This window comes from Saccopteryx leptura, chromosome 10, assembly GCF_036850995.1.
Source record: "Saccopteryx leptura isolate mSacLep1 chromosome 10, mSacLep1_pri_phased_curated, whole genome shotgun sequence".
NCBI lineage: Eukaryota > Metazoa > Chordata > Mammalia > Chiroptera > Emballonuridae > Saccopteryx > Saccopteryx leptura.
This window is the reverse complement of record NC_089512.1, coordinates 24,931,337-24,948,179: the sequence shown is the minus strand read 5'-3', so window position 1 is coordinate 24,948,179 and position 16,843 is coordinate 24,931,337. Positions and strand designations below refer to the sequence as shown.

Sequence of the window (16,843 nt, the reverse complement as noted above, 5' to 3'; positions counted from 1 at the left end):
TGAGTATTATGGCCCATTACCTGCAGGTCTTTTGCCATTATTTTGAATTGCGAAGTCCAGTGTGGGGAGGCTAATTCAACCTGTCCCCTGGAGGAACAAATAAAAAACAACGACTTTATAAGGAGACAGCTGCATCTCAAAATAAAAGAGGATGTGTGCAGGTGATCAGCAGGTGGTGTTCACATGAGGGCTCAGGTGGATTTGATTGAGCTTTATAAGCAATTTGAGAAAAAAAGACCCAACTGGATAACAATTGATATTTTTATTTTTTAAGGGCCTTATTCTATGATTTTTTTTTTTTTTTTTGTATTTTTTTTCTGAAGCTGGAAACGGGGAGAGACAGTCAGACTCCCGCATGCGCCCGACCGGGATCCACCCGGCACGCCCACCAGGGGGGGCGATGCTCTGCCCCTCCGGGTCATCGCTCTGTTGCGACCAGAGCCACTCTAGCGCCTGGAGCAGAGGTCAAGGAGCCATCCCCAGTGCCCGGGCCATCTTTGCTCCAATGGAGCCTCGACTGCGGGAGGGGAAGAGAGAGACAGAGAGGAAGGAGAGGGGGAGGGGTGGAGAAGCAGATGGGCGCTTCTCTTGTATGCCCTGGCTGGGAATTGAACCCGGGACTTCTGCACGCCAGGCCGACGCTCTACCACTGAGCCAACCGGCCAGGGCCTGTTCTATGATATTTTAATCATTACAGTCTTTGAATTCATAGCCAAGCAATTGTCATAGTTGTTTTTTTTTCATCCAGAATGTCTTAATTCTTGAATTTTAGATGGAATTATTCCATTGCTCTCATAACTGGCAAGAATGCATGTACAGCTTGGACTGTGCATGTAATATCAAATCGCTATCTACTAGATTCTGAAAGAGTTGAGGGTGGCCCTGACCACAGGTTCTTCATGACTCCACAATAAATAATCTTAATAATAACCATAGAATTAATTTCAGTTATCTGTTGCTACATGATAGACCAGCCCAGTATTTAGTGACTTATATATTTCTGGATTCTGACTCATTTGGGGTCTTTCATGTGGCTGCTGTCAGATGTTGCAGATGTTGGACTCATCTGAGAACTTGATGGGGCTGGATGTTCAAGATGGCATCTCTATTCACATGTCTAATTGCTTCACTGAGATTGATGGAACAGCTGGAGGCAGCCTGAGCATCTCTGATTCTATATGACCTCCTCTTGTGATGTGGGTTTCCTTACAGCATGGTGGTTTCAGTGCTCTTTATGTGACTTCGGCCAGAATTTGCTTACAAGAAACCCAAATGGGGCCCTGGCTGGTTGGCTCAGTGGTAGAGCGTCGGCCTGGCATGCAGGAGTCCCGGGTTCAATTCCCGGCCAGGGCACACAGGAGAAGCGCCCATCTGCTTCTCCACCCCTCCCCCTCTCCTTCCTCTCTGTCTCTCTCTTCCCCTCCCGCAGCCAAGGCTCCATTGGAGCAAAGTTGGCCCGGGCGCTGAGGATGGCTCCATGGCCTCTGCCTCAGGCGCTAGAATGGCTCTGGATGCAACAGAGCAATGCCCCAAATGGGCAGAGCATCGCCCCCTGGTGGGTGTGCTGGGTGGATCCCGGTTGGGCGCATGCGGGAGTCTGTCTGACTGCCTCCCTGTTTCCAACTTCAGGGGAAAAAAATTAATTAAATAAATAAAATAAAATATAAAAATAAATTTCTCCTAACTGAGCTGAGCCTTTCTTTGCTTTAGAAAAAAAAAGAAAAAGAAACCCAAATGGAAGCTGTAAGGCTTCTTATGATCTAGCCTCATGTGTAACACAACATTATCTCACCACATTCTGTGGTTCTAAAAGAAATCACAGTAGCAGCTCAGATTCAAGGGCAAAAGTCTACACAATGGTGTGGATTCCTAGCGGTGTGATTCATTGAATAGACCATCTTCAGAGATAAGCTTACCATATTACCTAGCTGTAGAAATAAATGCACTCAAGCCTGACCAGGCGGTGGTACTGTGGATAGAGCAACAATGTGGGACTCTGAGGACCCAGGTTCAAAACCCCGAGGTCACTAGCTTGAGCATGGGTTCACCAGCTTGAGTGTGGGGTCGCTGGCTTGAATGTGGAATCAGAGACATGACCCCATGGTCTCTGGCTTGAGCCCAAAGGTCACTGACTTGAAGCCCAAGGTCACTGGCTTGAGCCCAAGGTTGTTTACTTGAGCAAGGGGTCACTGGCTCAGATGGAGTCCCCCCGGTCAGGGCATATATGAGAATGTAATCAATGAAATAAATGCACCCAAAACAAGATAGTGTGGCCTAATAAAAATAAACATGACTAATTCAGATTGCCTACTGGGTGGCATATGTCAGTGGACAATTACTTCAATACTTCTTTAGACTATTGAGGAGTAATAGTAATTACCCCTCAAAGTCACAGTGACCTGCATTTTTTGTGAATTCTCAGTTCTCTTAAACAAACAGCAAAAAAAAAATTGGAGCAAAAAAGATGGCTAAAATTGTGTCATTTTGCACATTGAGAGCTGGAAACCATCACAGCTGAAATATGAAATGGGACATAAAATATATATTAAGTTGCATATCAGGTTTATTGCATATATGACCGTAAGAGTTATTTTGTCTTATAGAGCTCTAAAAAAACCACATAACGGATTAAAGGTATTAAAACCCCCATATTCTGCCTGGCTGTAGGCCAGGGAACAGGCGTGATAAAAAAGCCCAATAGACAGAATATGTAGGGAGGAATTTTAAAATGTACTTATGATAGACATATTGATCTCCCTAACTAATAAAAATGTATATACCAGGTTAGTTTTAAGGGAAAGGTGCAGACCTTAGACATTTATGGTTTATATAATTATTCTATACAGGATAGTTTTAGCATCCTTAAAATATTTCCCATATCTCTGTGACATATGGCTATCATACTCTGTCTTTACCCTGGAAGCAAAGAAAAGCATGGACTTTATAGTAACGTGTGCAGTTACTATATGAAGAAATAATTTTAATATCCTTTATTTTCAAGCAGAGGTTGGAAAACTGAGCCAAATCTAGCCTATAGCCTGTTTTTTTGTACATAAAGTTTTATTGGAAGAGTACGCACACCTGCTTGTTGACAACTTGCCTGTAATTCTTTTCCCCTGACAATGGCAGCCCTGAGTGCCTGTGACAGAGGCCAGCTATATGCTCACCAAGCCTGAAGTACTTACTATCCGATGTTTCACAGAAAAAGTTTGCCCACCACGTCCTAAACAACATTTAAAAATTAATAGGACGCTTAGAATATAAAGGAGTGCTTTGTTTCTCGTTAATTGTAACCTCGTGGGTGGATTCAGGAGGCCAGTTCTGGATCAAGCCATTGCCTAACTGGGTGACCTTGGTCAAGTCATCTGACTTCCTCTAAGCTTCAGTTTCCTCCTGCGAGAATGGAGGCTTAAAAACTGGTAATGATACTGATCCTTGCTCTTCTTTACCCTTTTATCATGAGGGAGCAAGCCGGGTCATGTGAGTGACATACTCCAAACCATCCATCACCATATAATGGGTGCTGTTGGCAGATTCTGCTGACGTAGCTGAACCTGTCATCGTCCCTTCGATGTCACATCTAAACATGTCTATGCAGATTTCATTCTTTCCACTCCTTAATTTTCTTGATCCAACATTCATTGATCTCACACTATGTACCGAGCGCACTTGTCGGCGCCGGGTATTGAAAGGCGAGGCAGGTGGAGCCTCTGGGTGCAGGTAACACGCCACGTCACGGCAGCCTCGGGCACCCAGCGGGCACTTGTTCCTGGCTGGGGCCTTTTTCACCATCTGGTATTTTTAGTTGTCCATTTGCGTGGGCCAAGAACAGTGTCTTCTAACTTCCCTCTAACCCAGCATTTAGCATGGTGTCCCAACCTGCCAGGTGCTCAATAAATACTTGTCAGCAGCTGGGTGATGTCGGTTGGTCGTCACTGCCCTGTGCTGCCCAGCCTTCCTATTTGGTCCATCCAACGGTTTGCCATTGGTGTTTACAGCAAGTATCGAAGGCTCTCCAATAATAAATCCCTGTGCTAAGGAGTTGTTTGAAGAAGTCGTTTCTGAGGCTGCTGGGCGTGTGGGTTGGGGATGGGCCAGGAAAACCACGAGGAGATGGCCGTTGCAATACTTTAATGCCTGAGAGGCTGGGAAGGGACAATTGAGAGAGAGTGTAATGAGGCAAAGATGACTCAACTTGCTTTATTCCTATTAGCTGGTACAGAAGCTCTTAGGTATATCAGGAGGGACAGCTATTTTGATAGGGAATTGGAAGTGAAGGTCAGGAAATCAAGTTATGAGACTGATGGGTAGGAGAAAGACACAAGGTGAATAACATTGAGATTCGTCAACACAAGCATGACCCTTGATACAATAATAATGATAACTGTGTAACACTGCTGTGTAACAGACATTGTGTCAAGGGAGTTACAGAGCTTTGTTATTTAATGCTTACAATGAGCTAAAGAGGGATCTACTATCATTTTATATAAGGAGGAACTGAGGTTCAGAAAGGTTAAGTAACTTGCCCAAAGTCACACAGCTGGCAAGTAGAAGAATCAGGACTGAACGCAGGCAGGCTGGCTCCAGAATTCACACTTCTAACCACACGCCTCAACTTGCCAGCCAAGATGGAAAGTTCCCTGAAGGAAGGAATATCCCACAAGACTTGAGACTTGAGGCCTGCTCATAGTTGAGAAATTGGGTGGCAATGTTGTTGAATGATTTTTTTTTTCAAGTTTTCCTTAGCAATTTCTTTTTTTTTGAACTAAAAGTAAAGCACTCTGAAATTCTCATCATTCTCACATCAAGAAACATTGCAAAATCACTGTTAGGGGAGAAAAAAAGTAACCGTTATAGCATTTTGCTAATCTAGACAAGTCTGTATAGAAACTTCTGAACCTTTTAAAATGAAAAATCCCCAAGGGTATCCTTTTGAACTGATGTGTTCTGCTCAACCCCAGCACTACCAAAACCTTCATTAGTCACCTAGAGGGTTTGGTGAGGATGGTCGCTGTCTTTCTGCTTCTAGTCATTCCCCCCACACACCTGGGACCTCAGGGAAGAGAGTAATTCAGCCCCTCACTTGGGGCATTCCAAATCTGCACAGGGACAGTTCTCGATGTTGGTTTCATTTTTATGCCGAATAAGCTTTGGTTAAGGGAGTGCATATGGCCCACTGGAAGAGCTAGATGACGGGCTCCGGGGCATGATGGGGTGGAAGTCTAGAGCCCTCCACCCCGCAGCAGAGCCTGAAGCTGGCGGTATTGCTGACCACATTTGGCCTGAGTTACTGCTCCTCACAATGTGTAGTCACAGGCCCTTGGAACACTGCCAAAGGCCTTTGGCACCTTGGGTTTAGCTGCTGCCATTCTGCCTGCTGGGGGTTGGTTTCTCAGCGGGGAAGATGCGGGAGGGGTCAGAGGGTGTGTGCGTGCGCGCGGGTGGGTGCGTGTGTGCGTGTGTGCGTGCGTGTGTGTGCGTGCGTGTGTGTGTGCGTGTTCCCATTCCTGTGTTTGCTTCTGGGGGACTTTCCTACTTTATTGCTCTGACTGGAAAGAATAAAAAAGGGCTTTATTTCTGTCCCCTGTGCTTCTTTTTTAGTTTTCCAGTCTCACTCTTGGTCCTTATTTTAGGGCACCTGTGTCTGTTGGACTTAGACATAGCCCATATCTTCTCAGACTTGCTGCCAGCAATTTGGCCAACCTCTTGCCAAAGAAGTTCTATGTAGTCATAAGAGAGAGAGAGAGTCACTGTCTTCTGCCAACACCTGGGTCACACCCAGTCTCTCGATCCAGTACCATTTGCCTCCAGATCCCTGCTCAGAGCTTCTGTGTGTATGGCCTCCAGCAATTTACCTCACCATCCTGCGTCTCTGATTCTTTCTTGTAAAAACATACAAAAGCATAGTCAGTCATCTCCTAGGAATATCATGAGGATCAAGTGAATGAATACGTGTGAAATGCTCAGAACAGAATGAGGACGGTGGCTCGCCTATCGTCCATGCTGCAGAACTGTTAGTTATTAATATCCTAAGTGATTATTAATTAGGCTCTGGAGATGTTTCTATCATCTTCTAAGGTAATAATGGTGTTACTCAGATTAAGATATGACTTATCTACCTTCCCAAATACTTGACTAATGAAGTGTTAGCTATTATTTTTATGTGTTCTTATAGTTCTGTAGTTTACAAGGCGTGAACCCTGAGTGCGGTAAACTTACTTGTCATCTCCACTTTCAGATTAGGAAGCCAAGGCTCAGGAAGGTGAAGAGACTTCTTAGAGGCCAAGGTAGCAGCTGAGTGGATACCTCTGTCTTCCAGGGCCGCACAGTTCCCACTTCTCTGGTGCTGCCGGACATTATTTTATTTGCCGTTCCATTCCTCTGTTCTAAAGTCTCCCTCCAGGTAGCATCCTTACCCTAGATTAGGGTTTTTCAACCTCAGCACTGTTTATATTCATTTGGGCCAGATAAATCATTGTTGTTCTTGTTATTGTTGGGAGGGGGCGCTCTCCTGTGCACTGTGGGATCTACCCACTAAAAGCGAATGGAAACCCCCGGTTATGACAGTCAGAATGTCCCCAGACACTGCAGAATGTCTCGTGTGTGTGGAGGGGGTGGGGGCAGGCAGAATCCGTGTGGATTAAGAACTGCTGGCCCAGATTAAGGAAGAACAAGAGAAACGTGTGTGGTGGGGCAGTAGGCATTGGCTATCACGTATTAATCTTTTTTCTTTTTTTTTTTTTGTATTTTTGTATTTTTCTGAAGCTGGAAACTGGGAGAGACAGTCAGACAGACTCCTGCATGCGCCCGACCGGGACCCACCCGGCACGCCCACCAGGGGCTACGCTCTGGATGCTCTGCCCCTCCGGGCGTAGCTCTGCCACGACCAGAGCTACTCTAGCGCCTGGGGCAGAGGCCAAGGAGCCATCCCCAGCGCCCGGCCATCTTTGCTCCAATGGAGCCCTGGCTGCGGGAGGGGAAGAGAGAGACAGAGAGGAAGGGGGGGGGGGGTGTGGAGAAGCAAACGGGCGCTTCTCCTATGTGCCCTGGCCGGGAATCGAACCCGGGTCCCCCGCACGCCAGCCGACGCTCTACTGCTGAGCCAACCAGTCAGGGCCTGGCTATCACGTATTAAGAATTTACTGTTTGTCAGGTAAATTGCAAATATAGTCTGCCTTTCACCAGTTTGCCAACAGGAATTTTAGGAGTGTCTGCATTTTCAGGAAGGAGATACGAGGGTTCAGAGAAGTAAAGAAAAGTAGCAGAAGAGGTCTTAAAATTCAGGGCCATCTGGTAGCAAAAGTTGTGCCCTTCCCATCACTTCATGTACACAATTTTCTGCAAGTTCATGGTGTTTTAGTTCTTTTTTTGGAACCAAGAAAACCCACACATGGAGGATTCAATTGGTCTCAAAGTTATTTTGAGACTACTAAAATGAGTCTATATCTGTAAAACAAAACAAAAGAGATTCTCTGCAGCAAACAACCAAAGAAGCAGAGCATTATTTTGTTAACAGGGGTTTGCCTAAATTCTGGTGGATTTGCACTTGAACTTTCTCAGACCTCCGAGGAGTGGAGAGGATCCCCACGTGACAAAACTAATTTCACTGTCATCTTCCTCAAGTATTCCAAAAAGTATCGCCCCCATTACTTCTCTGTAAGCACGGCACCAGCGTGGTTTTAAAACATAGTTACAGTGCAGAAGCCAAGAATTGTGTATTTTAGACGATATACATTTTAATGCTCCTATTTGAATATATTTTGTGTGCAAGAAGTTTGAACAGATAATAGAGTATCATTTATTAGTACAACCATTGCTTTTCAGAAATTATGGGAATTCTGATTAGAGGCAGAACGTGGAACTGAATCATTTGGTGTTGAGTTAAACTCTTCAGGGGCCCCTTAGAATCACGATGCAATTAGTTTCGTGCACATAGGACTCCCAAGGCTGATTTCCAGCATTTGTTCAGTTAATACGGTTCCATTTCTGATGCCTCTCAGTTCAGATCATTAATAAGCACTTAGACGGGTCTGCCCGGTAAGTGATTTTAAGGTAGAATTTATTTGAACTCTGTCATAAGCTATCTTAAGTATGCCCTAGAAAATAGTGATATAAAGCATCGTCTGTTCAAAACGTCACCCAAAACAACCCGTGAGATAATTTTCGACTGTATTCCTTGAAGCAAGAAAGCACATTATAAAAATGAAATGTAGGTGTTGAACGTGTCACGGTCCCTTATGAAAATATGACAGCACTTCCCATGGTAAAAGTCAGTCCCAGAAATAATTTCTGCCGCTGGCCGGGAGCCCGGGCAGGTGTAGCTACAATACAGTGATTAGTGGAGACTGAACCTCACTCTCTCTCTGTTTCTTAAAGGCCCAAACTATCTTGTTAAATTTAACCATGTCTGAGATCAAATCAGTGTTTGGAGAATTATAACCGTGAATTAAAAGAAAGGGAGGGACACAAATCCTCAGTTCTTCAAATTTGGGTAAATAAGACCATATCCCGTGACATGTCTAGCAGAAGAAATAAATGAGGAAGTTGGAAAATGAGAAGGTCAAGAACTGTGGGGTTTTGTGAAATAGACTGCTCACAAAAAATCAAAGGATATTTTAGAATGAATGTGGAGTGATAAAAGATCTCCTAATTTTTGTGAGAATTAGGGGCTATTTCAAAATGAATATGAAGCGATAGAATATCCCCTAATTTTTGTGAGCAGTATATATATAGGAAGCCATTCGGGGAAAGCATGGGAGGGGCGCTGTCTTTTTAAATTTCCTAATTCTAAGGTGCAGAGCACCTGGCACCTCCCCTCCCTGAGGGTTTTGGGAGGAGTAAATGAGTTAATGTATATTAAGTTCTTAGCACAGCCCCAGGCACACAGTAAGGGCTCAGTAAATGGTAGATATACTATTAGTTCAGGCTCTGCCCTGCAACTTTGAACCCATTGCCAACTAAAATCCACTGCCAAAATTCCGTGGGAGAGAACGAAGGCTTCTGGCTTCTGGTAAGCATAAACACACACCCAGCTTGGAGATCTTAATATATTAAGTACTTAACAAGGTAGGGCATTTAGTGAGGACCTGTGCAAAAAGGGGAAGCTGACTGAATTCCCATGCCAAATTGACTCAGCACAGTGTTTGGGCTTCTGGGGAGGTGAGGACAGTAAGGAGGCATCTTTTAGTCAGTGTGTCTCAAGTGTTCTTCATGTGCATTGGAATTAACAGGATATTCTTAAATTGCCTATTTTGATTGGCAGACATTTCTGGATGGAGCTGAGAACTTGCTTTTTTAAAAGAGTTGCCAGGGGATGGTGTTGCTATCTGTTTGGCATCACATTTTGCAAAGCAAGGCTCTCGTTAAGAAGTCCGAAATCAAAGTGTTTCCCCTGGCCCCTGCTTTTGTCCCGTGCCTGTGTTCCGCACCTGTTGCATGTGTGGTCAGAATAGCGGGGATTCTCATAACCCAGCTCCAAGCCTCCGCCAGGATCCCGGCTGACCCGGGCAAACACACACTCCTTCAGGGTCACGGGCAGGTTACTGAGTCAGGACTGCCAAAGCCCCACAATGATGTTTTCCTTTTCCCAACACCCCCTCCTTCCCTTGCCTGCCCCAAACCCGGGACTAATCTTGGAGCTGCTTAATAATAACAAAGTCAGCAGCAGTGTGCGGCAAGACCATTTTAAAGCAGAGTTTTTCTTGTTCGGCAATTACCTAATTTCAGAATGCGATTCACAGATTTGCAAAACCCATGTGTGTGGAAACAAACCGCTTCTCCTGCAAGTTGATTAAAAGCAGACTCCCTCACGAAGAGGCGACAGGGAAATTAAATGAGCGACAGTATGGAGTTTTTTTTTTGCCCCCACTCTAACGTTTGGAGGCATGTAAATTATATTTTAATGTCTTTAGGCCCGCTCGCAAACGCATGCGCACACGCACACGCACACGCACGCAGAGGCGAATCTGGTTCTAATTACTTGTACTTTAGTTGAACTTTGGCGTTTCCTTTGACTTTCTCCCTAATGTATGTGAGCTGTGGGCCTTGCAGTCCTGCAGTGAATCCACAGAAAAAAGGGGGAAAAAATCCAGACCGGCTCTCTTTGGTGCCAACAAAAATGAAGCCCAACTGAATGTTTTGACCAAATGCAACACTTTGCTATTCTCCCTTAATTAGCTGAAATTACTCCCTCCCACTGGGTCTGGGGCTCTGGGCTCAAAATTCCCCGGGGGCCATGCAGGAAATGCCTTTTGCTTTACAACTCTTTTTTTTTTTTTTTTTTCTTTTAAAGCTCAGCTGCCCAGAAAGTGCATTAAAATACTGTCTTAATCATGGAAGGTTCTAGTAAAAAGGCAGGGCTTTCAAAATGCAAGATGCCTGCCTCTAATCAGGCCCAACATAAAATCCTGAAATCTGTCAACATGGTTTAGCCAGCAGTAAATTAGTTCTCACAAAGAAAAAAAAATTTTTTTTGTATACTGAACTCCTCTTAAAAAACGGTATCTGCGACTTCATCTAACCTTTAGAAGAATGCCAAGCATGTTAGGAATTGTGAAGGGAGCTATTGTTGGAGACTTTGTGTGTGTTTAAATGACACTCAGGTGTGTTGTAACAACAAGGACATTTATACTGTGTTTTCTCAGGTGAGTTAAGTTTGTAAGAGCCAAGCCCTCTTAACAGGCAATGGCATTAAATTTTTTTCTTTTGAATTTTGGGAAAGAATTAACCCCCCAGACTTGTGGCTGTGTTTAAGCAAGCTGTGTCAAGCGCCAGCTCAGTTGGTGGAGATTTGGTTTAGTTTGTTTCTGGTTTGCCTGCAGACGACCTCTGAGTTTGAGGCGTTTCAGAGCAGACGGGTGCCCCTCCCCACATTGCCTACGTCCAGTCCACGATGAGTACAGAAATTGAGAGCAATTGGACAGAGTAACTTGACGTCTACGACCATTTTTTCTAAGTAGGAGCGTGTGTTTTGGACACCTTTTTCTTAATTCCTTCAACATGGTTCTTCTTTCTAGCTATCCATTTTACGTACGTATTTATGTTTTTCTAGGAGGTTCTTTTTATTGAATTTAATCAACCCGTGATGGATTGATAAAGTCTATCTATAAAATAGATAGAATGAAAATTACTCATTTAAAGCAAAGGCCTGCTTCCCTAAGTCCAGGAATTCTGTTGCGGGTTGCTGGCCTGGACCACACTTTGAGGAGCATTGATTTAGGGGCAAATGAGACTGGTGATGACTTTTTATATGAGGAAAGTGATTCTAGCTTTGTTTTCCTTTATGACAGCCATCTCTGTGCTGTAGGGATGGAGGGATTTAAAATATGGGTTGGAAGCTTGTGTCTGTTCATGTAGGTTGATGCAGTTCACTGTCCCCTCTTACACGTGTGCAGCCCCAAGAAGTCCCCTCAGCACCTGTGGTGCTGACTCTGCTCTGGGCAGGGGCCCACGAAGCCAAGCATCCATTGCACCCGAGTAGCAGAAGTTGTCTGTGTTGGCCATTCATTCCCTGACGAAGCAAGGCAGCCCATCTGGTGAGCAGTTCAGATGCCACATCAGAGGCTGCTGCTTGTCGGGGATGCAATCACCAAAGAGCACTGAATGAGACAATAAGTAAGCAAGGTAATAAATAAAAGCAGGAGGCAAAAAGCAGATTTCAAATTATTCCTCAAAGGCTGCTTCCCCAAACTGAAATCACATCAGGATGGCTGGAGCGCAGTTGTTTGATTGAATGACACAAGCTTCTTTTCCCCCTGGGAAGTCTAAAAACTGCCTTTTTGGCCTGCCTGAGATCGCTGAATGAGCTAATACAGGACACATTGTCTGCTGAGTCTGCAGAGTTTTCCTGCAAAAATTTTATCATTCCGTAGACCGATTGTGCTTGCCTGGAATAAGGAACAAAATGTTTGAGGCCTCTCAAGGGCATTTGATGAATCTAACTCTAATTTAAAGGGACTAATAGATTATTGATTTAAGCAGGATGACAGTGGACAGATCAATGGCCAAGCACTCTGTAGCTACCTTAAATACCAAAATGACTAGTGAAAGGGGAGCCATAGGTTCTCTGCCTCCCTTATTTCCCACTGCCTTTACAGGTGGTGGGGAGGGGGCGGGGGGGGGGGGGACGGCGACGGGAAAGAGGAGCACTAGTAAACTTTGCCAAAATATTTTGCTACTTTATCAAATAGGCCAGAGGTTGTATTAAAGTAGGAATCTGCTTTTCTATTGATGCCATATCCTGGCTGTAATTCTAGAACTTGTGGCATGTTTGTTTAAGACTATCTTTGGCAGTCTGACTAGACCACTGAGATGGTCTTTCTTTCTTCTTTTCTTTTTTCTTTTCTTTTCTTTTCCTTTTTCTTCCTCTCTCTCTCTCTCTCTCTCTCTCTCTCTCTTCCTTTCCTTCCTTTCTTTTTTTTTTTTTGCTTTGCATTATTTTCAGTGCTATAGGCCACTCAGAGGAAATAAAGGACCATAGATTACCAATATTTAGGATGATATTTGAATTTATATAATCAAATATTTAATTCTTGATTACCAGTGGAAAATTTTTTCCGAAGATGATTCTTTCTTGTCACATATATGAGACTTTTCTGTTTATGTTTGTGTAGGATTCATTTATGGCATTCATAGGATTCAAATTCAAGCCACAATAGAAAGAATCATTTTATCCTTCAAAACGCACCCTGTCCATCTCCTCTGGGAAGCCTCCCTTGATTTTTCCAGGGCTGAATAAAGCTTGAAACCTTCTTTGTTATAATACCAGTGGTTCCCAATCTGCTGCGATTTGCAGTCGCCTGAGTTTGTTGTTGTTGTTGTTTTTTGTATTTTTCTGAAGCTGGAAATGGGGAGAGACAGTCAGACAGACTCCCGCATGCGCCGGACCGGGCTCCACCCAGCACACCCACCAGGGGTGACGCTCTGCCCACCAGGGGGCGATGCTCTGCCCCTCCGGGGCGTCGCTCTGCCACGACCAGAGCCACTCCAGCGCCTGGGGCAGAGGCCAAGGAGCCATCCCCAGCGCCCGGGCCATCTTTGCTCCAGTGGAGCCTTGGCTGCGGGAGGGGAAGAGAGAGACAGAGAGGAAGGAGGGGGGCGGTGTGGAGAAGCAGATGGGTGCTTCTCCTGTGTGCCCTGGCCGGGAATCGAACCTGGGTCCCCCGCACGCCAGGCCAACGCTCTACCGCTGAGCCAGCCGGCCAGGGCCTGTTGTTTTTTTTTTTAAACACACTCATGCTTGGCTTCCACTTCTGGATATTCTGGCATAATAGGTCCGGGATACAACCTTGTATTAAGATGGTTGAAAACCTGCCAGGTAGTTCTAATATATTGCCAAGTTTGGGAACTACTGTTACCTTCTAATCGTTGGTTTACCCTCTGTTAGGCCCAGCTTGTCAAAGCTAAAGGATTATACCGTGCTCTGGCATGGCATAGAACACAGTGCTTGGCATGTTATAGTCACTCAGCATAAACAAACAATTGACAATGTGGACATCCATTGTACAGACAGGGGGATGCTCGTAGCATGGCAGGTGGAATCACCCCAGTCTTAGGAAAAGCCCAGCCCTCACGAGCAATGGCTTTTACAATAGAACATTTTCATTCACGGCAGCTGTTCAGGAAAAGCCTTGGAGGTTCATTCATTCGTTTTAAGTCACTCTGGTCCACGGAGCAAATCTTTTTCCAACCTTTGTAAGGTGTTTAAGGGTTTTTGAGGCCTTGCCCTTTCTGTGTACTTGGCCCCCCGTTTCTTGGGTATTAAATTGCCTGCAGTTCTGTTTCCCCTCTTTGAGAGGGTGAAGCTCTGGACTCCCCTGAGTATGTGTATTTGAAGTGGCATATTTATGGAAATTACCACCCACTTTTGAAATTCAGGGCATAACTCTGACAGCTGAATTCAGCCCTAACAATTCTATTTACAACTTCCCTCATCAGGCCAGATTAGCTGTTCTACATGAGCGAGTCGGATATTAACACCCCACCACCACATTGCTTCTGTGGCGCACACAATGCAGGATTGATCACAGGGGCGATGACAGGGCTCTGTCACATGTGTGGAAGCACTTGGGTAGAAGTTGAGGCACACCAGGAGAACCAACCCAAAAGTTCTGAGAGGCTTCTAAGGGAAGGACTCCTTTATTGATTTTAGGAATGTTAATTAACACAGCCTTTCTTTTTTTTTTTTGTATTTTTCTGAAGCTGGAAACAGGGAGAGACAGTCAGACAGACTCCCGCATGCGCCCGACCTGGATCCACCTGGCACGCCCACCAGGGGCGACGCTCTGCCCACCAGGGGGCGTCGCTCTGCCACGACCAGAGCCACTCTAGCGCCTGGGGCAGAGGCCAAGGAGCCATCCCCAGCGCCCGGGCCATCTTTGCTCCAATGGAGCTTTGGCTGCGGGAGGGGAAGAGAGAGACAGAAAGGAAGGAGGGGGAAATGGAGAAGCAAATGGGCGCTTCTCCTATGTGCCCTGGCCGGGAATCGAACCTGGGTCCCCCGCACGCCAGGCCGACGCTCTACCGCTGAGCCAACCAGCTAGGGCTAACACAGCCTTTCTAGAAGTCGGTTTTATCAACATGCATTACATCTAACAAAATATTTTTAAATAACCATACCCTTTGAACGAATAATTCTACTTCTGAGAATTTATCCTAAGGAAATAGTCAGAGGTATGCTGAGATCAGCTGCAAAGATCTTCATCATAATGGAATGTTTTGTGGGGGAAAATTTTTTTTTTTTGACAGGGAAATAAACTCCTGACAGAGTTAAACAGACTAAGTCCTAAATAGAATCTACAGTATAATTCCATTTTAGTAAACAAGCAAGCCAAAAACATTTATATGCGTAGAAAAAAAGGTCTGGAAGGTGATGTCAAGATGATAACTGTGATTCTCTCTGAGTGAAAGGATTGTGGGTGATTCTGTGTGTGTTTGTTTTCTTGGGTTTTAACAAAGAGTGATACATTATCTTGTGCTTTTAACAAGTACTGTTTTCTTCTTGATGTTATTATCACTCATTTGCTTTCAGTGAAGCTGAGCAGTATGAGGAATGCTTTTGCATTTATAGCCTGATAAGAGATCTGATAAGCTTTAGAAACATCTCAGAGGCCAACCCGTCTGTAGAACATTTGATATAATTGTGCCATTGCTATTCGGAATAAGGGTGGCTTTCTTGGTTCCAGACACCTCAGTTCTAACCAGTAGAGACTCTAATAGGTTTATCTACTAGACTCCGTTGTCTAATGACTTCGTATTCTAATCAATTCATTCCAAGATTCTTCTGAATTATAAAAATGCTATAGTAATAGTTGATTCTATTCCAAAAGGATAATTACTTTTTTTAAGTAAGCAAAGGAGTATATGAAAGCTATTTGATTTTCAATTTTATAATTTAATGACTTAGAGGGGCACTTAGTGTTTGTAATGAAGAAAAAAAAATTTATTAATTCAACAAATGATTATTGATTACTTATCTACTATGTGCCAGGACCTCTTCCAGACCTGGTACACAATTGTCAGCAATGTATATAGATAAGTTTTTTGGCTTTATTAAACCCATACTTGAGAGTGTGGTAGAGATATAATATTAAATTATACACAGACTTTCTAAACATAGAATAAGAGAGTCTTATAGAAAATAAAATAATGAGATATGGTGATCAGGAGTAAGGAATGGGGTAGAGCATTTCACTTAGAGAAGTCATCTTTGAGAAGGTGACTAGAGACACAAAGGTCTGAGAATTTCCAGGTAAGTGAAATGGTTAGTGTGTGATTGCCTTAAGTTGGTATAAGAGCTTGGCCTATTCAAGAGCTAGAATAGAAGCCATGTGTTTAGAAGTCAATAAATTAGAAGAAATCAGTGATTTTGCTAGTGGGCCATATCACGGAGAACTTTAGACAGGTAAATAAGAGGGATTGATTTGAACTGTTTGAACAGTTATCTTCCTGTTTGTTTGAAGAATGAATTCCGGCATTGAGAAGTAGGTCCAGTGAAGAGGCTATTGCAGTATTTGAGGTTGACTCCTAACCTGGTGTGGAAGATGAGGATTAACAGTGGGTCTAGTGGATGAGTTGTCTTGACTTGCTAAAAGTTTGGCTATGAGACAATTCAGTCAGCAGAATATCTAATCTGGGAAGCTGGGGGCAGTAGAACAAGTGGAAATTTTATACCCAGGGAAATCTGTGTGTTGTCAAGTGATTTGGAAATTAGATGATTCTGGTGCATTATTTGATCACGTTCAATCACTCCTTTCCCCATATCCCTCATACTTTATGAGCACTTTTACCTGTGATAGGAATAGGGCCAGGCCTTGCTTTGACTTCTGTACATAAAATCTGGAGAGTAGGGGTTGGAAAATACTTGTATCTTAAGTTCTATGCATTCCTGTTTCCCATGGAATTTAGGTGGTTGAACAAGGACCTGGGGGAATTATGTATTTTTAAATATAGAATAAAGAGCAATATGCCTTTGTGACATCATTCGTATAAAGCAGTGATTCTCAACATTAATTGTCCATTTGGTCTCCTGGGGGTTTTGTTCAAATGCAGATTCTGATTCCTAGGCTTGAGCTGGGGCCTGATATTGTGTTTTCTAAGAAGTCCTGAGGTGATGCTGATGTTGCGAGTCCAGGGAGCAGTCTTTGAGCAGCAAAGGCCTTGTCAACATTATTATTAATATGTTGTCAGTCACCTTCCCCTTATATTTGGTGACTGACAACTTTGAGAATCTTCTCCATTTGTCCTCAGGACATTTGCTTTTGGTTAAATGAGCAACAACAGGGTCAAACAAGTTATTTCCGAGACTAACTGAATCAGAAGCTAGGGGAAACAGAAGAGGAGAAAG

The 16,843-nt window shown here is 44.1% G+C and overlaps 1 protein-coding gene across 3 annotated transcripts in view; it reads left to right on the top strand.

The window, feature by feature from the left end:
• Positions 1–16,843, top strand: part of RARB (retinoic acid receptor beta) — a 187,380-nt gene that overhangs the window by 15,379 nt on the left and 155,158 nt on the right. The gene's annotated exons all lie outside the window — the stretch shown is intronic.